The following is a 26,404-nucleotide window of genomic DNA, read 5'->3' on the forward strand; positions in this document are numbered from 1 at the left end:
CAGCTGGAGGTATGCAACTACAACTCCCAGCATGCCGAGACAGCTGTTTGCTCTTTGGGCATGCTGGGATTTGCAGTTTTGCAACATCTGGAGGGCTACAGTTTAGAGACCACTGCACAGTAATCTCCAAACTGTGGCCCTCCAGATGTTGCAAAACTACAAATCCCAGCATGCCCAGACAGCAAACTGCTGTGTGGGCATGCTGGGAGTTGTAGTTTTACAAGATCTAGAGGGCCACAGTTTAGAGACCGCTGCATAGTGATCTCCAAACTGTAGCCCTCAAGCTGTTGCAAAACTACAAATCCCAGCATGCCCAAACAGCAAACAGCTGTCTGGGCATGCTGGGAGTTGTAGTTTTGCAACATCTGGAGGGCTACAGTTTAGAGACAACTGTATAGTGGTCTCAAATTGTAGCCCTTCAGATGTTGCTAGGCATCTACTCATCGGCTTCTGTATGATCCATGGAGCCTGCCACATGTCATCGCCGCCGAGGATCGCCGCCGGGCACTGCCGCCGAGGGTAAGGGACCTCAGGCGCCAGTCACCAACGGTTCCCCTGCTCTGCCCAGACAACAGTGGGTGGGCAGAGCGGGGGAAGGGGGGGGGGGGTTTGGGGAGGATGACCGAATGTTAACCCCCCGGCCCCCGATCTGCTATTGGTCAATCGCTTCTGATCGACCAATAGCAGGGATAGGAGGGTCACCGGGTTAGCGGAGACCCGTAAGACCCGGAATTGCCGCAAATCGCTGGTGTGAATTCACCGGCGATTTGCGGCGATCGCCGACATGGGGGGGGGGGTCTCAGGACCCCCCTGGGCATTGGCAAGGGTTGCCTGCAGATAAATATCAGCAGTCATCCCGGTCCGGTCCTTGCCCGACGCAGCGCGCGGGGGTGACGGAAATTCTCGCGGGCATTCAGGTACGCCCTTGGTCCTTAAGTACCAGGGAGCATGGGCGTACCCATACGCCCGTGGTCTTTAAGGGGTTAATCTTCTCCCTTTGTGCTGTGTGCTGAGCTCCTGTGTGTGAGGGAGAAATCTTCACCAATCAGAGCTCAGCTGGCAGAGGGAAGGGGCGGGGTTAGCTCTCGCCTCTCCATCTCTACATATCAAAGTCCAGGAGGCTTAGATAAATACCAGCCATTGAATTGCTGGTATTTTTAGGGTGCGTTCACATGGAGTAAATGAAGAGTAATTCACGCTGAAAAATTTATGGGCGAAAAAAAATAAAAATCGTGGGAAATTCATGCGTAATTTGCACGGAATTGCGCGCTAAATTGCGCGCAGACATGAGGGAGTAAGAAGTGAAGGGTTTTTCAGCCATTTCCGTGCAAATTGCACGCGAATTCCACGCAAATTGCACACGAATTGCCCGCAAATTCCGCGTGAAAACGATGTCGGGCGGAATTTTTTTTTTATCATTGACTTCAATTGATTTCTGCTAGCGGATTTCGCATGAAGAATGAACATGTTCTTTCTTCAAGCGGAACGTAATTCAGCATCGGAATTCTGCCAGCAGAATTTCCGCAGTGTGAACAGGACAGCAGAAATAACATCTAAGTCAATGGGCAGAGGGGATGTGCATTAGTTTGTAGCGGAGAATACAAGAGGAATTACTCGAGTAAATTCCTCTTGAATTACTCCGTGTGAACGCACCCTAATATTAAAAATACTGTCAGGGTGTCTAAAGTACCAGCTGTGCTGGTAAAATAGCAGCCAGGTGGCAACCCTAATTGTGTGACATGGTTGTAATAATTATTGGGGAGATTTATCAAAACCTGTGCAGGGTAAAAGTTGATCAGTTGCCCATAGCAACCAATCAGATTGCTTCTTTCATTCTCAACAAGACCTCTGAAAAATAGAAGGGATCTGATTGGTTGCTATGGGCAACTGGTCAACTTTTCCTCTCCACAGGTTTTGATCCCTGATTGTCTTCATATATAGGATGAGAATCTTCTGACACAGTGAGTAGCCAACCATTTCTGGGCATAAGACATCAGAACTTGCTGGGTGCCCTACGGTTGCCTGGACAACTGTACCCCCCAGCATCAGCCGCCTCTCCCCTCATCACATGGTACAGATCGGGCAGGAGAGCAGTTTTGGACACTTCTGTCATCCACATTTTGCTAACACTATTTTTCACACACACAAATAAAATAAATGAGTCGAACAAGTCAAAGAACAGTTTAAACAAAGGGGAACTTTATTTATTATTTAGTAAAATGTTTGTGTAGGGATTTTATGTAACCTCCATCACTCACAAAGAGCGGACAGTAACTAACTCAGGACAGGAAAAACCTCCAGAGGGGAGGAAACCTGTAGGGAATCCATGGCTACTGTACTGCCCTTCCTCTGGGCATACTAAAGGAGGTTACCTCTAGAATTTGGGCCAATGTGTCCGTGTATGTGCTGCCCCACAGCCTGGAAGGTGTGCATCTAAGATAGGAAAAGAAAAGAGAGATTAGTTACATGTTTATTCTAGAAATGCACATGGAACTGCACTAAAGACCAAAAAGATGTGATACTTACCAGTCACAGGCGGGTATGAATGTGTATTCCTAGGTTCCTACAGTTTAGGCCCCTCACCAATGACAATGGTTATGACATCACATGTGTGACCTCACGGGAGTTCTATTTGAGTAGTGCTGCTTTCTGATTGGCTGAAAATCCAAAAAGCTTTTTAACATATTCTGCATGACTTATCTCAGGGATTTTTGGCAATTTTTATAAAAATGGCTCACTCCCTGTGGGTACATTATGTTTGTTTCTCCTAACCAGACACTCAGTATTTGTAATATCATTTGGTGACCCTAACGGCCTGGGCCCATAGGTTTCTTACACAGATCACTGCGGCTCTGGCAGGCTCAATGGGGGAGATTCATCAAGACCTGTCCAGAGAAAAAGTTGCAAAGTTGCCCATAGCCCATGAAAGGGCCTCTAAAAAATTAAAGAAGCAATCTGATTGGTTGTTATGGACAACTCAGCAACTTCTCCTCTGGACTGGTTTTGATAAATCTCTCCCAATGGGCAGCGCTGGCTACTGGGACATCTGACGAGTGACGCCTCTGACGTTGTGGTATGGCGCGGAAGGATGTTATTCATCAGACGTCCCGGCAGCCAGCGCTACTTACTGATTTAAAGTGGTTGTGGCTCCTGCTGCCAGTTCAAGATCAGGCAGCATAGGCCGAGATTGACATACTGCATCAGTGACCCCCTGTGGCTGTCCAGCAGTTGCAAAACTACAACTCCCAGCATGCCCTGACAGCTTTAGGCTGTCAGTGTCAGGGTATACTGGGAGTTGTGGTTTTGCAACAGCTGGACAGACATCTGTTGGAAGGGGGGGGGGGGAAAGATGAAGCAATGTGGGCTTTGAAAAAGGCCACACATAAGCTGTATTTGAAGGAAAACAGTCACCCGTTCACCCACACTAAACCCAAAACACCGGGTTATGGTGTGGGTGCTGGTCACGTGAGCGCTTGTGCCTACTGAGAGCTTACATGGCCAGCACCCATGAATATTCAAGTCCAGCCGGCGGGCCGTCTCCAGCGTGCAATTCAGTGCAGGAAGAAGCGGACCTTCAGAGGGACGCCGCGCCGGACTACAGGTACGCATATCGGTCAAAGAGCTTGCATTGGTCTCATGTTCACCTGCACTATAACTCTGTGTATCGGGTTTTGTGTGACTGAATGGGTAACAGTTTTCCTTTAATCCCAGTCTAAGCCTAGGAACAGACACAATTTTTGTTTGAGTTTTTTTTTAGCCAAAAATAAAAAATAAAAAAAAAGCTGCCCCCTCATTTCTTTTCTCCCAAGATGCCCTTGTGATGTGCCACAGGGTGTAAAGGTGTGAGGTGTATGGGGCTTTATGTGGTGCAGCACGTCTGGCACTCGGGTGCTGCCCGAGGGCCCGGGCCTGAGGAAGGGGAGTCTGTCGCTGCCAGCACATCTCCTATGCCGGGTGCGGGCCTTTTAAAAATGACTGCAGGGCTGGAGAGGCTTGGGGCTGCTGGGACAAGACGCACGCACGCCTTCTCCAAGACCCTGACGTCTTCCTGCCTCCGACCCTGCTATTACATTTCTGACACTGACTATGGCCTCCTCATGACTTATCAGCACCGCGGAGGGAGAGAACTGGCTGCGGAGTGAAGAGAGCGAGGACGGGGAAGGAGGAGGTGAGCTGTGGAGATGGGTGTGAGGGAGGGGTGGGGGTGAGGAGATCTGTGTGAGGAGACCGAGGAGGTGGGTGGAAGGGGAGATGTGTGTGAGGAGATAGAGGACGGGGAAGGAGGAGGTGAGCTGTGGAGATGGGTGTGAGGGAGGGGTGGGGGTGAGGAGATCTGTGTGAGGAGACCGAGGAGGTGGGTGGAGGGGGAGATGTGTGTGAGGAGATAGGGGACGGGGTGGAGGGGATGAGGGACAGCATGGCTTGGAACATTCCTGGACAGTCCATTAATATTGAGGATTCATAACATTATCCAGTAAAGTGAAATTGTACATACATATATATTGTACAGGACATTGTTGCTGCAATCCAGAGGACAGTGTAAGCTGAGATACTAGCTTGGTAAAATCACCTGAGGTGTAGGTGGGACCAGTGGATCCACATCCCTGTAGCTCATGGTTCTGTATTAGTACAAGGTTCTGCATAAGGACTTAGCAGAACAATCTTATGTTCTCACAGGCGCCAGCACAGAGAAACATCATTTAATACATGGAGGCACAGTCTCTTAATAATAACAGGAGGTTACCTGTTAGGTGGTGGTGGGGGCGCAGAGATATGTGTGTTAGAGAGTAGCTCCCGTCATCTATATATTTTTTTTCTGTCCCTACCTATTGCTAACCTATGCCTAACCCCCCCCCCCCCCCACCGCCTTTTAAAATGTTTTTCCTACCTTCTAAAGTGTTATATTGCTGTCTCCAATCCTGCTCACTGAGGCCGAGCAGGAAGCCGACTTCGGCCCTTACCACATCTATGCTGCGCTCCTGTGTTTTCCTAACATGGTGCCTACAGCTGTTTCACAACCACAACTCTCAGCATGCCCTGACAGCTATTGACTGTGAGGGCATGCTGGGAGTTGTAGTTGTGAAACTGGAGGCAGAATCTTAGGAAAACACTCAGGGCAGGTATATATAGTTTAGCATATAATTTGGCCATAGAATCATCTGAACAACTCCAGACTGTGTCATTCAGGCAAGATATGGGTTACTGATGCCGCTGTTGGGCCTGGGTCTTGGAATTTAAAATTTGTTCATAGGTAGTACCTGCTATCCCAAATCTTTGGTTTAAATTTCTTAATTCATCTTTTAATCTTAGGAATTGTGAAGGCCTAGTGCCTACTCATGCTGCTGCCAACTCTGTGCTGTGCCATTCATCCACTATATGGTCTCCTCATGCTGCCAACACCTCCATGCTGTGTCATTCAGCCACTATATGGTCTCCTCATGCTGACAACATGTCCAGACTGTGTCATTCATCCACTATATGGTCTCCTCATGCTGACAACATCTTCATGCTGTGTCATTCAGCCACTATATGGTATCCTCATGCTGCCAACACCTCCAGACTGTGTCATTCAGCCACTATATGGTCTCCTCATGCTTCAGCCTCATCCAAGCTGTGTCATTCAGCCACTATATGGTGTCCTCATGCTGCCAACACCTCCACGCTGTGCCATTCAGCCACTATATGGTGTCCTCATGCTGCCAACACCTCCACGCTATGTCATTCAGTCACTATATGGTCTCCTGACACTGATGCCACCACCAGGCTCTGTAATTGTGCTGCTGTGCGGCAGTGATTCTAAAAGTGAGACCGGTAATCTGCGTGTTATTCTGAATAACAGTATTATTTCACTACCCCAGCACACTCCATATGCATTTTAGAACACAGCAAAGTGTTCTATACCCCTATAGAGGCTGTATGTAGGCTAGAAATAGCCTTTTTTAATATAGATTCTCCACGAAAAAATTCGGAACGAAGCAAACTTTATCGGAAAATTTGGTGAATCGGCCGAATCAAATTTTTGAAAAGTTCGCTCATCTCTAGTTGCCATCTCAGGACGAGCCGGCTCGTCCTTAGACGACAACCGGTTAACCCCTTAAGGACCAGGCCATTTTACACCTTAGGACCAGAGCGTTTTTTGAACATCTGACCACTGTCACTTTAAGCATTAATAACTCTAAGACGCTTTTACCTATCATTCTGATTCCAAGATTGTTTTTTCGTGACATATTCTACTTTATGTTATTGGTAAAATTTTGTCGATACTTGCATCGTTTCTTAGTGAAAAATTCCAAAATTTGATGAAAAAATTGAAAATTTTGCATTTTTCTAACTTTGAAGCTCTCTGCTTGTAAGGAAAATGGATATTCCAAATAATTATTTTTTTTATTCACATATACAATATGTCCACTTTATGTTTGCATCATAAAATTTACGATTTTTTACTTTTGGAAGACACCAGAGGGCTTCAAAGTTCAGCAGCAATTTTCCAATTTTTCACAAAATTTCCAAAATCACAATTTTTCAGGGACCAGTTCAGGTTTGAAGTGGATTTGAAGGGTCTTCATATTAGAAATACCCCATAAATGACCCAATTATAAAAACTGCACCCCCCAAAGTATTCAAAATGACATTCAGTCAGCGTTTTAACCCTTTAGGTGTTTCACAGGAATAGCAGCAAAGTGAAGGAGAAAATTCACAATCTTCATTTTTTACACTTGCATGTTCTTGTAGACCCAATTTTTGAATTTTTACAAGGGGTAAAAGGAGAAAATGTATACTTATATTTGTAGCCCAATTTCTCTCGAGTAAGCACATACCTCATATGTCTATGTAAAGTGTTCGGCGGGCACAGTAGAGGGCTCAGAAGCGAAGGAGCGACGAGGGGATTTTGGAGAGTACGTTTTTCTGAAATGGTTTTTGGGGGGCATGTTGCATTTAGGAAGCCCCTATGGTGCCAGAACAGGAACAAATACCCACATGGCATACCATTTTGGAAACTAGACCCCTTGAGGAACGTAACAAGGAATAAAGTGAGCCTTAATACCCCACAGGTGTTTCACGACTTTTGCATATGTAAAAAAATGTTTTAAAAATGTCACTAAAATGTGTGTTTCCACCCAAATTTCACATGTATGCAAGGGTTAATAGCAGAAAATACCCCCCAAAATTTGTAACCCCATCTCTTCTGAGTATGGAGGTACCCCATAAGTTGACCTGAAGTGTACTACGGACGAACTACAATGCTCAGAAGAGAAGGAGTCATATTTGGCTTTTTGAGAGCAAATTTTGCTCGGGGGCATGTCGCATTTAGGAAGCCCCTATGGTGCCAGGACAGCAAAAAATACCCACATGGCATACCATTTTGGAAACTAGACCCCTTGAGGAACGTAACAAGAAATAAAGTGAGCCTTAATACCCCACAGGGGTTTCACGCCTTTTGCATACGTAAAAAAAAAAAAAAAAAAATTTCACTAAAATGTGTGTTTCCCCCCCAAATTTCACATTTTTGCAAGGGTTAATAGCAGAAAATACCCCCCAAAATTTGTAACCCCATCTCTTCTGAGTATGAAGGTACCCCATAAATTGACCTGAAGTGCACTACGGGCGAACTACAATGCTCATAAGAGAGGGAGTCATATTTGGCTTTTTGAGAGCAAATTTTGCTCGGGGGGCATGTCGCATTTAGGAAGCCCCTATGGTGCCAGGACAGCAAAATAACCCCCACATGGCATACCATTTTGGAAACTAAACCCCTTGAGGAACGTAACAAGGGGTACAGTGAGCATTTACCCCCCACTGGTGTCTGTCAGATCTTTGGAACAGTGGGCTGTACAAAATTTTTAATTTGCGCAGCCCACTGTTCCAAAGATCTGTCAGACACCAGTGGGGTGTAAATTCTCACTGCACCCCTCATTACATTCCGTGAGGGGTGTAGTTTCCGAAATGGGGTCACATGTGAGGTTTTTTTTTTTTGCGTTTGTCAAAACCGCTGTAACAATCAGCCAGCCCTGTGCAAATCGCCTCAAATGTACATGGTGCACTCTCCCTTCTGGGCCTTGTTGTGCGCCCCAAGAGCACTTTGCGCCCACATATGGGGTATCTCCGTAGTCGGGAGAAATTGCATTACAAATTTTGGGGGGGGTTTTTCCCTTTTACCTCTTGTCAAAATGAAAAGTATGGGGCAACACCAGCATGTTGGTGTAAAAAATTTTTTTTTTTACACTAACATGCTGGTGTAGACCCCAACTTCACCTTTTCATGAGGGGTGAAAGGAGAAAAAGCCCCCCAAAATTTGTTAAGAAATTTCTCCCGAGTACGGCGATACCCCATATGTGACCCTAAACTGTTGCCTTGAAATACGACAGGGCTCCAAAGTGAGAGCGCCATGCGCATTTGAGGCCTAAATTAGGGACTTGCATAGGGGTGGACATTGGGGTATTCTACGCCAGTGATTCCCAAACAGGGTGCCTCCAGCTGTTGCAAAACTCCCAGCATGCCTGGACAGTCAACGGCTGTCCGGCAATACTGGGAGTTGTTGTTTTGCAACAGCTGGAGGCTCCATTTTGGAAACAGTGGCGTACCAGACGTTTTTCATTTTTATTGGGGAGGGGAGGGAGGCTGTGTAGGGGTATGTGTATATGTAGTGTTTTTTACTTTTTATTTTATTTTGTGGTAGTGTAGTGTTTTTAGGGTACAGTCACATGGGCGGGGGATTACAGCGAGTTTGAGCTGCCGCGCAAAATTTGCTGCATCGCAAACTTGCAGCCTGATACTCACTGTAAGCCCCCTGCCCATGTGAATGTACCCTGTACATTCACAGTGGGGGGGGGGGGGGGGGGGGTGGGGGACCTCCAGCTGTTGCAAAACTACAACTCCCAGCATGCACAGTCCATCAGTGCATGCTGGTAGTTATAGTTTTGCAACAGCTGGAGGCACACGGGTTGGGAAACACTGAGTTAGGAAACAGACAATGTTTCCCAACCAGTGTGCCTCCTGTTGTTGCAAAACCACAACTCCCAGCATTCTCAGGCATGCTGGGAGTAGTAGTTCGGCAACATCTTTAGAGCTAGATGTTGCCGAACTACAACTCCCAGCATGCTTGGAGTTGTAGTTTTGCAACATCTGGAGGACTACAGTTTGCAGACCACTAATACAGTGGTTCCCAATCTGTGCCCTTCCAGATGTTGCAAAACTACAACTCGCAGTATGCCAAAACTGTCCAGGCATGCTGGGAGTTGTAGTTCTGCAACATCTGAAGGGCCAGATGTTACAGCACTACAACTCCCAGCATGCCTGGACAGTAAGGGCATGCTGAGGATGTGTAGTTTTGAAACATCTGGAAGGGCACAGTGGTCTCCAAACTGTGGACCTCCAGATGTCGCAAAACTGCAACTCCCAGCATGCCCAGACGCCAAGGGCTGTCTGGGCATGCTGGGAGTTGTAGTTTACAGGGTCCCTTTACAACAATGCATGTCGCTTTACGGCGACGTGCATTGCTGTAAAGGGCCCGACCGCGGCTGAAGATCTACTCACCTGTCTCCGCCGCCGCCATCTTCATCGTCTGGATCCGGGTCTTCAGGGACGAGGTAAGTACCGGGGCCGGTCCCCAGCACTCCCCCGTCCCCCGCCGCGTCCTCCGGTCTTCCTCCCGTCCTCTCCGGACTTCAAGGGGCCGGGCAGGACGGGAGGAAGTAACCGCCCCCCCTCCTGCGATTGGTCGGTTAACTAACCGACAGATCGCAGGGGATCGGAGGAGGTGGCAGGCTTGCCACCTCGCTCCTAGGCTCCAGCATGGTCCTGGCTGTGTGTGACAGCCGGGATCATGCGAAATTACCGGGCGGTCGGGTCCCAGAGACCCGATCAGCCCGGTATCGCCGCAGATCGCAAGGGCGATTTCCCTTGCGATTTGCGGCGATCGCCGACATGGGGGGCCTACATGGCCCCCCTCGGCGTTTGCCCTGGATGCCTGCTGAAGGATTTCAGCAGGCATCCAGTTCCGATCTCTGCCCGGCGAGCGGCAGAGACCGGAAAATGCCATGACGTTGTGGAACGTCATTGGTCCTTAAAGCCCAGGGTGCCATGACGTTCCACAACGTCATTGGTCCTTAAGAGGTTAAACAACCACCTCTCAAAAACTGAAAAATTGCGCTGGTTGTTTAAAAAATAAAAAAATAAAGCCTTTTTATCCCGGCTCCTAGATTCAAAACTAAATTTGTTAAAGGAGTACTCTGCTACTTTACTGTGGTGGCCACGGGTGAGGTCCGCAGCCACCGTTACGCTGGGGTTAGCTACTTGGTTCTTGGGGGGTTATGAACCCAGGGTCAGATGGTATTAACCCTTAATCTCACGTGACGCCACTGTAGTCTTGATATCTCCCGGGGTACTACAGGTCCGGGGAACTCCGTCTCCCCACAGGCTAGCAAGGAAAGAATTGACTCCACACTAGGTTGCAGTTTAACGGAGGGTTTACTAACTTGAAGATAGGTGGTACAATCTCCACAGCGCTCAACCAAAGTCTCTCAAAGGTTTAACAGACAGTCTTTAGAGGACCACACAGCTTGCAGTGCCTGGACTTGATATTGCATATATGCTTGGCTCTTACGGCCGGACTAGTAGTTTTAGGTCTGCACTATATTAGGTTTGAGATTAAAGTCACTTACTGAAGGGTCGGTAGATTTGCGGCTTTTCGCCGGAAGAAAATGAATTGTCCTTTAGGAATTCTCTGATCAAGGCTGAAGTAAAGGCTTGCTATTAGTTGGGGTTACTTCATGCTTTTCTTATCTCCCTCTTATCTTTGCTCTCACTCCTCTGCAGATTCTCTCTGCTACTCCGGAGCTTCACCTCCTCTGAACTTGCTCGGACCTCCACTCTGTACTCTGAACTCCACACCACTCTGAACTGAATGAACTGCTTTACTCCTCTACTCCTCCACACCTACTCTACACAGGAAATGCCACCCCTTATAAGGGCAGGCTAAACTAAAGCCCATTTGCCAGGCAGCTGTGGATCATAGAGTTGTCTGTATCCCCTTTAGGATTTACAATAAAGTTACATACAAGTAATAACATAATATAATACCTTACACAAAAGTTTAGTCTAGCCCTCAGTCCTCCACTCTCACATACCCTGACTAAGCATGAGGTTGCTAGGTAACATACTTAAAGCTACAGACACCTAATAACTGATTGCTAAGTTATAACAGTGCAAATACACATTAGAAATGGTTGAGTCCCTGCAGGGGAGCCCCCAGGACACTGGAGGTCTCAATCTGACAGGGCCTAAAATACCTTGACACAATGTACCTGTACTGGGACACCACATTACTCCTTATCCCCTTTCCACAGGACAGGGGATAAGTGTCTGATCTCGAGGGGACCCTGCACAGCACCCTGGCTCCCTTTGCACATGCAGCAGGGTTATTTACAGCGCTCGTGTATCTCTGGCTCTTCCAAAGAGATGAATGTGCTAGGAGAAGCGCCATGCAGGAAATCGTGATGGACACTGATGACAAAGGTACTTACCTTGTCCCCAGTGGCTTAGCTATAGAGGTCGCAAGGGTCGCAATTGCGCCCGGGCCTCACAACCAGGTACGCCCTTGGTCCTTAAGTACCAGTGAGCATCAAACTTTAACGAAAATTCATCAAAACACCTGTGGGGTGTTCAGGCTCACTATACCCCTTGTTACATTCAGTGAGTTTCCAAAATAGGGTCACACGTGGGTATTTATTTTTTTGCGTTTATGTCAGAACCGCTGTAAAATCAGCCACCCCTGTGCATATCACCAATTTAGGCCTCAAATGTACAAGGCTCACTCCTGAGCCTTGTTGTGCGTCCGCAGAGCATTTTACGCCCACATATGGGGTATTTCCGTACTCAGGAGAAATTGCGTTACAAATTTTGGTGGTCTTTTTTTCCTTTTACCGCTTGTAAAAATAAAAGTATGAGGCAACACCAGCATGTTTGTGTAAAAATTACACTAACAGGCTGGTGTAGACCCCAACTTTTCCTTTTCATAAGGGGTAAAAGGAGAAAAAGCTATTTCTCCCGAGTACGGAAATACACCATGTGGCCCTAAACTATTTCCTTGAAATACGACAGGGCTCCAAAGTGAGAGAGCGCCATGAGCATTTGAGGACTAAATTAGGGATTGCATAGGGGTGGACATAGGGGTATTCTACGCCAGTGATTCCCAAACAGGGTGCCTCCAGCTGTTGCTAAACTCCCAGCATGCCTGGACAGTCAGTCCGGAAATGCTGGGAGTTGTTGTTTTGCAACAGCTGGAGGCTCCATTTTGGAAACACTGCCTAAGGGTGCGTTCACACGGGCGTATTTGTCAGCGGATCCGCAGCTGCAGATCCGCTGACAAAGGCCCCTAAAGTGTTGCCCTCTTTGTGCCTGCTCATAGCGGCAATCCGCCGCTACCAGCAGACACACTGCGATGTGCGAGTTACCCTGCAGTGTACTCACACACATCGCGGCCGCACTCTGTGTCGCTCAAGGGAGCCGGGGGAGCGGCCGCAATGTGCGAGATGTGCGGATATACTGCGACTCACACTTCCCAGTGTGTCTGCTGGTAGCGGCAGATTGCCGCTATTAGCAGGTACAAAGAGGGCAGCACTTTAGGGGCCTTTGTCAGCGGATCCGCAGCTGCGGATCCGCTGACAAATACCCCCGTGTGAACGCACCCTTACGAAACGTTTTTCATTTTTATTGATGGGGACAGTGTAAGGGGTGTATATGTAGTGTTTTACCCTTTATTATGTGTTAGTGTAGTGTAGTGTAGTGTTTCTAGGGTACATTCGCACTGGTGGGGCAAACCTCCAGCTGTTGTAAAACTACAACTCCCAGCATGCACTGACACACTGTGCATGCTGGAAGTTCTACTTTTGCAACAGCTGGAGGCACACTGGTTGGAAAGCCTTCAGTTAGGTTCTGTTACCTAAATACAATATATATGTGTATATTTGTGTATATTACACATATATGTTACAGTACGCGCTTATGCTTGAAATTGTAGATACACCTACCTGGCTAAAAGAAGAAGATCAAACTGTAAGTATGGTATAATTGTTTGCAGGGTTATTCTTTAAGTTGTTCTTTAGGGTGCACTGAAAAAATGTGGGATATATACATATATATATATATATATATATATATATATATTATTTATTAACTGTAGTGTGTATATATTAATAAATAAATGATACAGTACTGAATGTACCTGTAGGTATGCTTATTTATATGGGTTCCAGCGTGTTCCAGGAATTTAGCTGTATTAGTATATTATTGGTGGTGAAATCCTGTTGTTTGGCTGGTGGCACTACAAGTCAAAGAATGTCCATTTAGATACTAGCAGATCTAACTGAGACGTACAGGATAGATGTCTAGTGTACTTATAAACATATACCTATGGATGTGCGCAGAATATTGGACTTATAGTGCAATCACTTTAAAGATTTTACTTGCGTTTTGCTTGTGTTTTTGTGTGATTGTTTTTCTTGGCGGTGATGCCCGCACTTCCTCTTGTTCTGAGATGTTGCGGAGAGTGCGTATCCTTTTACCGAAGATCCTAGTTGGGGATTGCGGGAGTACGCCCCGGCCGGTGGCGTTCTCTACCGTGGTAGCCCCGGTTCGCGGTTTGCTGGAGACCGATGTCGTGACGTCACTACGGTACAGGATTAGATCCAAGATACCTCCAATGCGTTTCAGAAGCACGGCTTCCTTCGTCAGGGAGATGTTACCTAACTCAGTATGTTCAAACCAGTGTGCCTCCAGCTGTTGCAAAACTACAACTCCCAGCATGTACTGATCGCCGAAGGGCATGCTGGGAGATGTAGTTATGCAACAGCTGGAGGTATGCAACTATAACTTCCAGCATGCCGAGACAGCTGTTTGCTCTTTGGGCATGCTGGGATTTGCAGTTTTGCAACATCTGGAGGGCTACAGTTTAGAGACCACTGCACAGTAATCTCCAAACTGTGGCCCTCCAGATGTTGCAAAACTACAAATCCCATCATGCCCAGACAGCAAACTGCTGTGTGGGCATGCTGGGAGTTGTAGTTTTACAAGATCTAGAGGGCCACAGTTTAGAGACCACAGTGATCTCCAAACTGTAGCCCTTATGCTGTTGCAAAACTACAAATCCCAGCATGCCCAAACAGCTGTCTGGGCATGCTGGGAGTTGTAGTTTTGCAACATCTGGAGGGCTACAGTTTAGAGACAACTGTATACTCGCCGACTTCCGTAGGATCCATGGAGCCTGCCGCATGTCATCGCCGCCGCCGAGGATCGACGCGGGGCATTGCCGCCGAGGGTAAGTGACCTCGGCACCGGTCACCAACGGTTCCCCTGCTCTGCCCGGACAACAGTGGGTGGGTCTCAGGACCTCCCTGGGCATTGGCACGGGATGCCTGCAGATAAATATCAGCAGTCATCCCGGTCCGGTCCTTACCTATACGCCCGTGGTCTTTAAGGGGTTAATCTTATCCCTTTGTGCTGTGTGCTGAGCTCCTGTGTGTGAGGGAGAAGTCTTCACCAATCAGAGCTCAGCTGGCAGAGGGAAGGGGCGGGGTTAGCTCTTGCCTCTCTATCTCCACATATTACAGCCCAGGGGGCTTAGATAAATACCAGCCATTGAATTGCTGGTACTTTTATATAAAAAATACTGTCAGGGTGTCTAAAATACCAGCTGTGCTGGTAAAATAGCAGCCAGGTGGCAACCCTAAGTGTGTGACATGGTTGTAATAATTATTGGGGAGATTTATCAAAACCTGTGCAGGGTAAAAGTTGATCAGTTGCCCATAGCAACCAATCAGATTGCTTCTTTCATTCTCAACAAGACCTCTGAAAAATAGAAGGGATCTGATTGGTTGCTATGGGCAACTGGTCAACTTTTCCTCTCCACAGGTTTTGATCCCTGATTGTCTTCATATATAGGATGAGAATCTTCTGACACAGTGAGTAGCCAACCATTTCTGGGCATAAGACATCAGAACTTGCTGGGTGCCCTACGGTTGCCTGGACAACTGTACCCCCCAGCATCAGCCGCCTCTCCCCTCATCACATGGTACAGATCGGGCAGGAGAGCAGTTTTGGACACTTCTATCATCCACATTTTGCTAACACTATTTTTCACACACACAAATAAAATAAATGAGTCGAACAAGTCAAAGAACAGTTTAAACAAAGGGGAACTTTATTTATTATTTAGTAAAATGTTTGTGTAGGGATTTTATGTAACCTCCATCACTCACAAAGAGCGTACAGTAACTAACTCAGGACAGGAAAAACCTCCAGAGGGGAGGAAACCTGTAGGGAATCCATGGCTACTGTACTGCCCTTCCTCTGGGCATACTAAAGGAGGTTACCTCTAGAATTTGGGCCAATGTGTCCGTGTATGTGCTGCCCCACAGCCTGGAAGGTGTGCATCTAAGATAGGAAAAGAAAAGAGAGATTAGTTACATGTTTATTCTAGAAATGCACATGGAACTGCACTAAAGACCAAAAAGATGTGATACTTACCAGTCACAGGCGGGTATGAATGTGTATTCCTAGGTTCCTACAGTTTAGGCCCCTCACCAATGACAATGGTTATGACATCACATGTGTGACCTCACGGGAGTTCTATTTGAGTAGTGCTGCTTTCTGATTGGCTGAAAATCCAAAAAGCTTTTTAACATATTCTGCATGACTTATCTCAGGGATTTTTGGCAATTTTTATAAAAATGGCTCACTCCCTGTGGGTACATTATGTTTGTTTCTCCTAACCAGACACTCAGTATTTGTAATATCATTTGGTGACCCTAACGGCCTGGGCCCATAGGTTTCTTACACAGATCACTGCGGCTCTGGCAGGCTCAATGGGGGAGATTCCTCAAGACCTGTCCAGAGACAAAGTTGCAAAGTTGCCCATAGCCCATGAAAGGGCCTCTAAAAAATTAAAGAAGCAATCTGATTGGTTGTTATGGACAACTCAGCAACTTCTCCTCTGGACTGGTTTTGATAAATCTCTCCCAATGGGCAGCGCTGGCTACTGGGACATCTGACGAGTGACGCCTCTGACGTTGTGGTATGGCGCGGAAGGATGTTATTCATCAGACGTCCCGGCAGCCAGCGCTGCTTATTGATTTAAAGTGGTTGTGGCTCCTGCTGCCAGTTCAAGATCAGGCAGCATAGGCCGAGATTGACATACTACATCAGTGACCCCCTGTGGCTGTCCAGCAGTTGCAAAACTACAACTCCCAGCATGCCCTGACAGCTTTAGGCTGTCAGTGTCAGGGTATACTGGGAGTTGTGGTTTTGTAACAGCTGGACAGACATCTGTTGGAAGGGGGGGGGGGGGGGAAAGATGAAGCAATGTGGGCTTTGAAAAAGGCCACACATAAGCTGTATTTGAAGGAAAACAGTCACCCGTTCACCCACACTAAACCCAAAACACCGGGTTATGGTGTGGGTGCTGGTCACGTGAGCGCTTGTGCCTACTGAGAGCTCACATGGCCAGCGCCCATGAATATTCAAGTCCAGCTGGCGGGCCGTCTCCAGCGTGCAATTCAGTGCAGGAAGAAGCGGACCTTCAGAGGGACGCCGCGCCGGACTACAGGTACGCATATCGGTCAAAGAGCTCGCATTGGTCTCATGTTCACCTGCACTATAACTCTGTGTATCGGGTTTTGTGTGACTGAATGGGTAACAGTTTTCCTTTAATCCCAGTCTAAGCCTAGGAACAGACACAATTTTTGTTTGAGTTTTTTTTTAGCCAAAAATAAAAAATAAAAAAAAAGCTGCCCCCTCATTTCTTTTCTCCCAAGATGCCCTTGTGATGTGCCACAGGGTGTAAAGGTGTATGGGGCTTTATGTGGTGCAGCACGTCTGGCACTCGGGTGCTGCCCGAGGGCCCGGGCCTGAGGAAGGGGAGTCTGTCGCTGCCAGCACATCTCCTATGCCGGGTGCGGGCCCTTTAAAAATGACTGCAGGGCTGGAGAGGCTTGGGGCTGCTGGGACAAGACGCACGCACAGGGCAGGTATATATAGTTTAGCATATAATTTGGCCATATAATCATCTGAACAACTCCAGACTGTGTCATTCAGGCAATATATGGGTTACTGATGCCACTGTTGGGCCTAGGTCTTGGAATTTAAAATTTGCTCATAGGTAGTACCCGCTATCCAAAATCTTTGGTTTAAATTTCTTAATTCATCTTTTAATCTTAGGGATTGTGAAGGCCTAGTGCCTACTCATGCTGCTGCCAACTCCGGGCTGTGCCATTCATCCACTATATGGTCTCCTCATGCTACCAACACCTCCATGCTGTGTCATTCAGCCACTATATGGTCTCCTCATGCTGACAACATGTCCAGACTGTGTCATTCATCCACTATATGGTCTCCTCATGCTGACAACATCTTCATGCTGTGTCATTCAGCCACTATATGGTGTCCTCATGCTGCCAACACCTCCAGACTGTGTCATTCAGCCACTATATGGTCTACTCATGCTTCAGCCTCATCCAAGCTGTGTCATTCAGCCACTATATGGTGTCCTCATGCTGCCAACACCTCCACGCTATGTCATTCAGTCACTATATGGTCTCCTGACACTGATGCCACCACCAGGCTCTGTAATTGTGCTGCTGTGCGGCAGTGATTCTAAAAGTGAGACCGGTAATCTGCATGTTATTCTGAATAACAGTATTATTTCACTACCCCAGCACACTCCATATGCATTTTAGAACACAGCAAAGCATTCTATACCCCTATAGAGGCTGTATGTAGGCTAGAAATAGCCTTTTTTAATATAGATTCGCCACGAAAAAATTCGTAACAAAGCAAACTTTATCGGAAAATTTGGTGAATCGGCCGAATCAAATTTTTGAAAAGTTCGCTCATCTCTAGTTGCCATCTCAGGACGAGCCGGTTCGTCCTTAGACGACAACCGGTTAAACAACCACCTCTCAAAAACTGAAAAATTGCGCTGGTTGTTTAAAAAATAAAAAAATAAAGCCTTTTTATCCCGGCTCCTAGATTCAAAACTAAATTTGTTAAAGGAGTACTCTGCTACTTTACTGTGGTGGCCACGGGTGAGGTCCGCAGCCACCGTTACGCTGGGGTTAGCTACTTGGTTCTTGGGGGGTTATGAACCCAGGGTCAGATGGTATTAACCCTTAATGTCACGTGACGCCACTGTAGTCTTGATATCTCCCGGGGTACTACAGGTCCGGGGAACTCCGTCTCCCCACAGGCTAGCAAGGAAAGAATTGGCTCCACACTAGGTTGCAGTTTAACGGAGGCTTTACTAACTTGAAGATAGGTGGTACAATCTCCCCAGCGCTCAACCAAAGTCTCCCAAAGGTTTAACAGACAGTCTTTAGAGGACCACACAGCTTGCAGTGCCTGGACTTGATATTGCATATATGCTTGGCTCTTACGGCCGGACTAGTAGTTTTAGGTCTGCGCTATATTAGGCTTGAGATTAAAGTCACTTACTGAAGGGTCGGTAGACGTCACTACGGTACAGGATTAGATCCAAGATACCTCCAATGCGTTTCAGAAGCACGGCTTCCTTCGTCAGGGAGATGTTACCTAACTCAGTATTTTCAAACCAGTGTGCCTCCAGCTGTTGCAAAACTACAACTCCCAGCATGTACTGATCGCCGAAGGGCATGCTGGGAGATGTAGTTATGCAACAGTTGGAGGTTTGCAACTACAACTCCCAGCATGCCGGGACAGCTGTTTGCTCTTTGGGCATGTTGGGATTTGCAGTTTTGCAACATCTGGAGGGCTACAGTTTAGAGACAACTGTATACTCACCGACTTCCGTAGGATCCATGGAGCCTGCCGCATGTCATCGCCGCCGCCGAGGATCGACGCAGGGCATTGCCGCCGAGGGTAAGTGACCTCCGGCGCCGGTCACCAACAGTTCCCCTGCTCTGCCCGGACAACAGTGGGTGGGTCTCAGGACCTCCCTGGGCATTGGCACGGGATGCCTGCAGATAAATATCAGCAGTCATCCCGGTCCGGTCCTTACCTATACGCCCGTGGTCTTTAAGGGGTTAATCTTCTCCCTTTGTGCTGTGTGCTGAGCTCCTGTGTGTGAGGGAGAAGTCTTCACCAATCAGAGCTCAGCTGGCAGAGGGAAGGGGCGGGGTTAGATCTCGCCTCTCTATCTCCACATATTACAGCCCAGGGGGCTTAGATAAATACCAGCCATTGAATTGCTGGTATTTTTATATAAAAAATACTGTCAGGGTGTCAAAAGTACCAGCTGTGCTGGTAAAATAGCAGCCAGGTGGCAACCCTAAGTGTGTGACATGGTTGTAATAATTATTGGGGAGATTTATCAAAACCTGTGCAGGGTAAAAGTTGATCAGTTGCCCATAGCAACCAATCAGATTGCTTCTTTCATTCTCAACAAGACCTCTGAAAAATAGAAGTGATCTGATTGGTTGCTATGGGCAACTGGTCAACTTTTCCTCTCCACAGGTTTTGATCCCTGATTGTCTTCATATATAGGATGAGAATCTTCTGACACAGTGAGTAGCCAACCATTTCTGGGCATAAGACATCAGAACTTGCTGGGTGCCCTACGGTTGCCTGGACAACTGTACCCCCCAGCATCAGCCGCCTCTCCCCTCATCACATGGTACAGATCGGGCAGGAGAGCAGTTTTGGACACTTCTGTCATCCACATTTTGCTAACACTATTTTTCACACACACAAATAAAATAAATGAGTCGAACAAGTCAAAGAACAGTTTAAACAAAGGGGAACTTTATTTATTATTTAGTAAAATGTTTGTGTAGGGATTTTATGTAACCTCCATCACTCACAAAGAGCGGACAGTAACTAACTCAGGACAGGAAAAACCTCCAGAGGGGAGGAAACCTGTAGGGAATCCATGGCTACTGTACTGCCCTTCCTCTGGGCATACTAAAGGAGGTTACCTCTAGAATTTGGGCCAATGTGTCCGTGTATGTGCTGCCCCACAGCCTGGAAGGTGTGCATCTAAGATAGGAAAAGAAAAGAGAGATTAGTTACATGTTTATTCTAGAAATGCACATGGAACTGCACTAAAGACCAAAAAGATGTGATACTTACCAGTCACAGGCGGGTATGAATGTGTATTCCTAGGTTCCTACAGTTTAGGCCCCTCACCAATGACAATGGTTATGACATCACATGTGTGACCTCACGGGAGTTCTATTTGAGTAGTGCTGCTTTCTGATTGGCTGAAAATCCAAAAAGCTTTTTAACATATTCTGCATGACTTATCTTAGGGAATATTTGTCAATTTTTTATAAAAATGGCTCACTCCCTGTGGGTACATTATATTTGTTTCTCCTAACCAGACACTCAGTATTTGTAATATCATTTGGTGACCCTAACAGCCTGGGCCCATAGGTTTCTTACACAGATCACTGCGGCTCTGGCAGGCTCAATGGGGGAGATCACTAGTGTTGCTCCCGAATATTCTCAATGCGAATTTTATTCACGAATATTGCATATTCGCGAATTCGCGAATATTCGCGAATACAGCACTATATATTTGTAATTACGAATATTATAATTTATTTTTTTTCACAGTACACATCACAGTGATCATCCCTCTCTTCTTCCAGCTTGTGTGGTGTAAAGAAGGCTCTAATACTACTGTGTGAGACTGGCGTGCAACTTGTCGCCTATGCAAATTTTCGCCTATGCAAATTTTCGCCTATGCTAATTTTTCGCATATGCTAATTTTTGTATATTTCAATTTTCGCATATGCGAAAATAAACCGTGAATATTACGAATATGCGAATTTAGCGAATATATGACGAATATTCGTCCATATATTCGCGAAATATCGCAAATTCGAATATGGCCTATGCTGCTCAACACTACTAATGACAGGCAGTATATAGCAGATTGCAGGGAAGTTAAACACTTAGTGGCCAAAACTATAGGGCTACTTTCTTGGGTGAGGTGTCATGTTAAGGTAAACAATGTGATATCCAAAAATGTTACAAATGACATAGGCTATCAAATGGAGAGAAGTTATTCTTCAGTTAATCTAAAATCTCCCAAAACTCCCAAATACTAATTCCTATTCTCCCCTACTGGTGTCGACCAACTTCTAAGATTGGATCAGTTGAGCAGTAAATACAATTGGTGGTATATGTTTACTGAGTGACAGATTAGCACAAAAGAAAAAGAGGGCTCTGCCCAGAAAAATTGGATACCCTACCCACTAATTCTTAGATGCTACAAGGGAAATAGACAGTAAATGAGGGTTGCAAGCTGCTTATACAGATTCACAGCAAAGACTGGTTTTCTAAAGAGAGAGGTTTTCTGGTTGTCTTTTAAAGTTTGAAGGATGGGACAGAGTCTCATGTTTTGGGGTAGCAGTTATGGGAGATGAAGTGGAGTAATCTTAACCCCTTAAGGACTCACGTTTTTCTGTTTTTGCATTTTCATTTTTTCCTCATCACCTTCTAAAAATCATAACGCTTTCAATTTTGCACATAAAATTCCAAATGATGGCTTATTTTTTGTGCCACCAATTATAATTTCCAGTGACATTAGTCATTTTACCAAAACATCCATGACGAGACGGAAAAAAAAAATCATTGTGCGACAAAATTGAACAAAAAATTTCATTTTGTAACTTTTGGGGGCTTCCGTTTCTACGCAGTGCATTTTTCGGTAAAAATGACACCTTATCTTTATTCTGTAGGTCAATATGGTTAAAATGATAACCTACTTATATAGGTTTGATTTTGTCGTACTTCTGGAAAAAATCATAACTACATGCAGGAAAATTTATACGTTAAAAATTCTCATCTTCTGACCCCTATAACTTTTTTTTATTTTTCTGTGTACGGGCTGGTACGAGGGCTAATTTTTTGTGCTGTGATCTGACGTTTTTATCGGTACCATTTTTTTATTGATCAGAATTTTTGATCGTTTTTTATAAATTTTTTCATGATATAAAAAGTGACCAAAAATAGGCTATTTTGGACTTTGGAATTTTTTTGCGCGTACGCCATTGACCGTGCGGTTTAATGGATTAATTAATTAATTAATTAACAATATATTTTTATAGTTCGGACATTCCCGCACTCGGTGATACTACATATGTTTATTTTTATTTATGCAGTTTTTTTTTTATGGGAAAAGGGGGTGATTCAAACTTTTATTAGGGAAGGGGTTAAATGACCTTTTTTTCACTTTTTTTTCACTTTTTTTTTTGCAATGTTATAGCTCCCATAGGGACCTATAACACTGCACACACTGATCTTTTACACTGATCCCTGCAAAGCCATAGCTTTGCATGGATCAGCATTATAGGGGGTTGATTGCTCAAGCCTGTAGCTCAGGCATGGAGCAATCAAATGCCGATCGGACGTGACGGAGCAAGGTAAGGGGACCTCCGCTCGAGTCCTAGCTGATCGGGACATCGCGATTTTAGACCCGATCAGACCAACTGAGCTGCCGGGAAGCTTTTACTTTTGTTTTACACGCGGCGATCAACTTTGATCAACAACGATCGGGGCAGTGCGCTATTAGCCCAGGGTCCCGGCAATCATAAGCCGCCGGGACTGACCCGGTATGATGCGGGGTCACGACATGACCCCGTTTTAAATACCGGGACTGGGCTCAGGGCGTACAGGTACACCCAGCGTCCTTAAGAAATTAAAGATGAAGATGCGAGCAGAGAAGAAAGTATTGAGAATTCCAGAGATGTGTAGAGAAATATCCTGTGATTAGGGTAGAAATGTATGGAAGAGAAATGTTGTGGACTATCTTGAACATCACCATTATCAGTGTTTTGAAATGGATTTTCTCAACAGTAAGTGGTCAGTGAACAGATTGCCAGAGAGGAGAGCTGGGAGAGAAATTAGTAAAGAGGTGTATTGTTCAGGTGACAGCTAGGAGGCCACAGAGAATGCTGTCACTGTAGTCTAGGTGGGATATGATAGGGACACAGACATTACAAAATTAGGTTGATATAGGTTAGGGAAAGAGGGGATTTGATAAATATTTTAGAGGAGGCAGTGAGGACTGGTAATGGGAGGTTCACCCAAATCAGCAGACTTTAGAGACAACTAGAGAAAGTGTAAAGTAGTTATCTATGAATGATAATTACAATAGGAGGGATGAATGGATTGGGGGTAAAAACGGTTATCTAGGGCTATGAACACTTTTTGGGGGTGGTGGTAAAATAATAAACAAATTATACTCACCTTCCACAATCCCAGCCAGTCCCATACAAATACTTTATTTGTCTTGATTAAAGAGTTAGTCACGTGTCCCTCACTGACCTTGATTCCTTTTGTTCTGTTGACATCCCGTTTTTCTTACTTCCACCGGCATGACCGTGTGGTGACCACGGGGTGTTGCAATGGATGTAGCAGGGTCTGGTGGTATTAACCCCGAGTGCAAGATGTTGTTAACCCCTTAGTGTTCGTGATGCCAGGGTGTGGTTGTTTTGGTATAGGGCACCGCTGACAACCAGACCAAAAACGTCATGCAATGAATGAAGGTCCACAGCAAGAATTTGAAGTAACTGGAACTTTTACTTGTAATATGCTGGAAACAGTCTTTACAGTTATGCAGTTTCCACAGAGGTAACCGGGACACAGGGAACCTCGCAGGCTTGCTTGGACTTGTAGTTATTGTATTAATTATGCAGAACACTGTACTACTGATATAACTTGAGCTTGACAGTAGGTACTTGAATTGTAGAAGTAGCTTTGACTTACAGTTTAGAAGTGGCTGCAGGTCTTTAGACTTTGGCCTAGATTAGATGAATTTGGATAGTACAGGACTTTGTGCTTTCTTCAATACCAGGAACTAAGAGAGAGAATTAAGAGACTACAGCCCCTTATATACTAGGGGGCTGGACTAAAGCCCATTGGTTGCTAGTTGCCTGGGGTATCTGTGCCCTTGGAACTCTGGGTATGTAATGTGACTGCAGGTCACAAGACCAACACTCTATACACTTTGTACAACTTTATACAAATGAACAATCACATTAAATGAACATAATAAATACACATGTCATTTATACAATACATGTAATATAACATAACCTGTGAGAAGCCCAGCAGGAGAGCCCTGTGGACCTAAAGGACTCTTCCTGAGGGGACTTAAGGATGGTACAGAACTAGGTTCAGTACCGGGAAACTAAAAACCTCCTTACTTAATGAAAGTCGCCCTCGACGTCTGTCCCCTTAGGGAGAGGAACGAAATGGCCACTGGGCTGGATGCAGTCCTGAAGCATTTATCAATAACATCCAATTTCAGGCTGATGAATGAGATAGCAATGAAATGCTGATGAGAGTCTCTGTACACATTATAATGTCCATACATGCTCTATACATTTGATGAGTAGATAAACAGAATGAAACTGGGTAACGTTAGAACTTGCTGGATATAAGGAACCATTTAATGGCTGAGATAAGGTTCCTCAAGAATACAACCATGACTATGGTAACATTACTTTATATTTTACAACAATATCTTTATTTTCTTTCTTTGTAGGTATACCTATATATTATGCACCTCTAATGACTATGCATATATTAGACTATACAGCTGTAACTGACTGGAACATTTATTATGATTATGATATTACATTTTATGAGTACTATCACATTTGACTATGACTGACTGAGTAATGGAACATTAGACTGGAATATATGGTATGCATGGCAACTGCAATGCTTATACATACACTTGACATTACATTACTCTTGACATTAGATCACTGTTACTTTAGTTGGTAGATATTTTATATTATACCACTGGTTATTCCTGCTGTTAGACACTGGTTGCGAATTGGGTTGGCTGAGTCTTTCTGCCCAATGCCTTGGCTGCTAGGGTCTATCGGTACTACACACTTACCCCTAGAACACTTTATTCCAGATAACATTTGACATAATGTTACCTTACTTTTATATATGCGTTTGGTTAGCTTAAGGAACACCTTCTGGCCACAAAAGTACCCCGGGCACGCAAAGACAAGAAGAAATAGCATTAGTTAAATGACATTTAGTTACAGTCCCTGAAGTACATTTAACTGTAGGTTAGTGTTTTATGTACATGAATTTGTGATCTATGTGTACTGGATTTACGTATGTACACTAATTAGGTTTCATGTGTACTGAATTTATGTGTACACTAATAGAGTCAGTCTTGGTATCTGATTGGTTAGGCGTTAGTGGAAAGGTGTTTTTTTTTCTTTTTTTCCGTTCCTCCCAGTGGAGCTGGGACAGCACCTAAGTAGAATCACTATAACGCCTCTATAAAATCCCGCACTTGTGTACAGTAAACCATTTACACTTTATTACATAGTAGTAAACATAACTTTTATTGCTTGTAGGCACAAGAGTTAAGTATCACCAGCAAAATGACTGGGATGATCAGGTTAGTTTCACCTGATATCCCTGAGTGCAAAATGGTGCACAAAGTATATATTACTCCTATCCTATCACATATACAACTAAGTTCATGTAAGGCTCAGTAGTCCCACTACATTATGGAGTCTTTGGTTAGAATCATGCCCGTGGCCGGATACAAGACTTAATAGACTCTCCTAGGGTCAGGAGTCTCTCGGCTGGAGTCGGGCAAAAACTTACAAAAATATTTGCATTACAAACGGTGGAATTTCTTGACATGTCTTGTCAGGCACTTGACTTGAACCGTTGCCGATAACAATAACCTGAAACAATAATAGAAGAGGTACTTATATACCAAACAGTTAGCAACATACAAAATTTTAGATATGTGCTCTTCTTGCTTCCCAGCCTCGCCTGTCGGTGTGCTTCCTGCCCTGTGACATGAATCTGCGAGCACCAGGTTGGGTTTCCCTCATGGGGTTGACATAGGTGCCCCAGGCCATATTGGTCAGCCGGGACTGTGCGATGGTCGGATTAACATTGACCACCACACTTACTTCAGCAGCTGATGCCACTGGTACAACTGCAGGTGTCGGTTGGTTCGGCCACACCTCCTTAGGTGGAGTAGGCCATGGCACATCGGTCAGTGCCTGCTGATTAGGCCACACCTCTGAGCGTGGAGTAGGCCTAGGCACATTGGTTGGTGCCCGGTGATTAGGCCTCACCTCCTCAGGGGGAGTAGGCCTGGGCACGCTTTCTGTGAGAGAAGATGCTGAGCTGGACCTCTTCAGGAATTTAGGAGCCATGATGGGTGCCTCGGATAAATAGATGTCTTCCTCAGGGGCAATATCTGGAAGCCTCTTCGACCTAATTCCATGGGGATCTGTGTCCCAGTCGTCCGATGGGAAATACGTGAAAGGCAGTTGAGTAGGGTTCTTGGGCCTGGTAATAGCTGCTGCCCATTCTCCGTGCAGACTCCTCACCGGGGTATATTCCACTATCTCCCCTGTTTCTAGGGAGTGGAGTG

At 45.6% G+C, this 26,404-nt stretch overlaps 3 long non-coding RNA genes across 4 annotated transcripts in view; 1 reads left to right on the forward strand and 2 right to left on the reverse strand.

Annotated features, from left to right (window-relative positions):
* Window positions 1-2,177: 2,177 nt before the first annotated feature.
* On the reverse strand, window positions 2,178-13,791 carry LOC130356180 (uncharacterized). 2 transcript variants are annotated; one of them, XR_008888804.1, is made up of 5 exons: window positions 13,409-13,791; window positions 13,223-13,321; window positions 13,029-13,109; window positions 2,527-2,657; window positions 2,178-2,433 (listed from the first exon to the last, which is right to left on the reverse strand). It is a non-coding gene; the product is annotated as an uncharacterized LOC130356180 (long non-coding RNA). The 2 variants fall into 2 exon arrangements; XR_008888803.1 differs by lacking the exon at window positions 13,029-13,109 and having other exon boundaries at window positions 13,409-13,787.
* LOC130356182 (uncharacterized) overlaps window positions 13,019-26,404 on the forward strand; it is a 69,624-nt gene continuing 56,238 nt past the window's right edge. Inside the window, exon 1 of the long non-coding RNA XR_008888806.1 lies at window positions 13,019-13,053. This is a non-coding gene — a long non-coding RNA (uncharacterized LOC130356182). The remainder of the gene's footprint in view (window positions 13,054-26,404) is intronic.
* On the reverse strand, window positions 19,746-22,580 carry LOC130356181 (uncharacterized). The gene is made up of 2 exons (XR_008888805.1): window positions 20,095-22,580; window positions 19,746-20,001 (listed from the first exon to the last, which is right to left on the reverse strand). It is a non-coding gene; the product is annotated as an uncharacterized LOC130356181 (long non-coding RNA).

The sequence above is a fragment of the Hyla sarda genome, chromosome 2, assembly GCF_029499605.1.
Source record: "Hyla sarda isolate aHylSar1 chromosome 2, aHylSar1.hap1, whole genome shotgun sequence".
NCBI lineage: Eukaryota > Metazoa > Chordata > Amphibia > Anura > Hylidae > Hyla > Hyla sarda.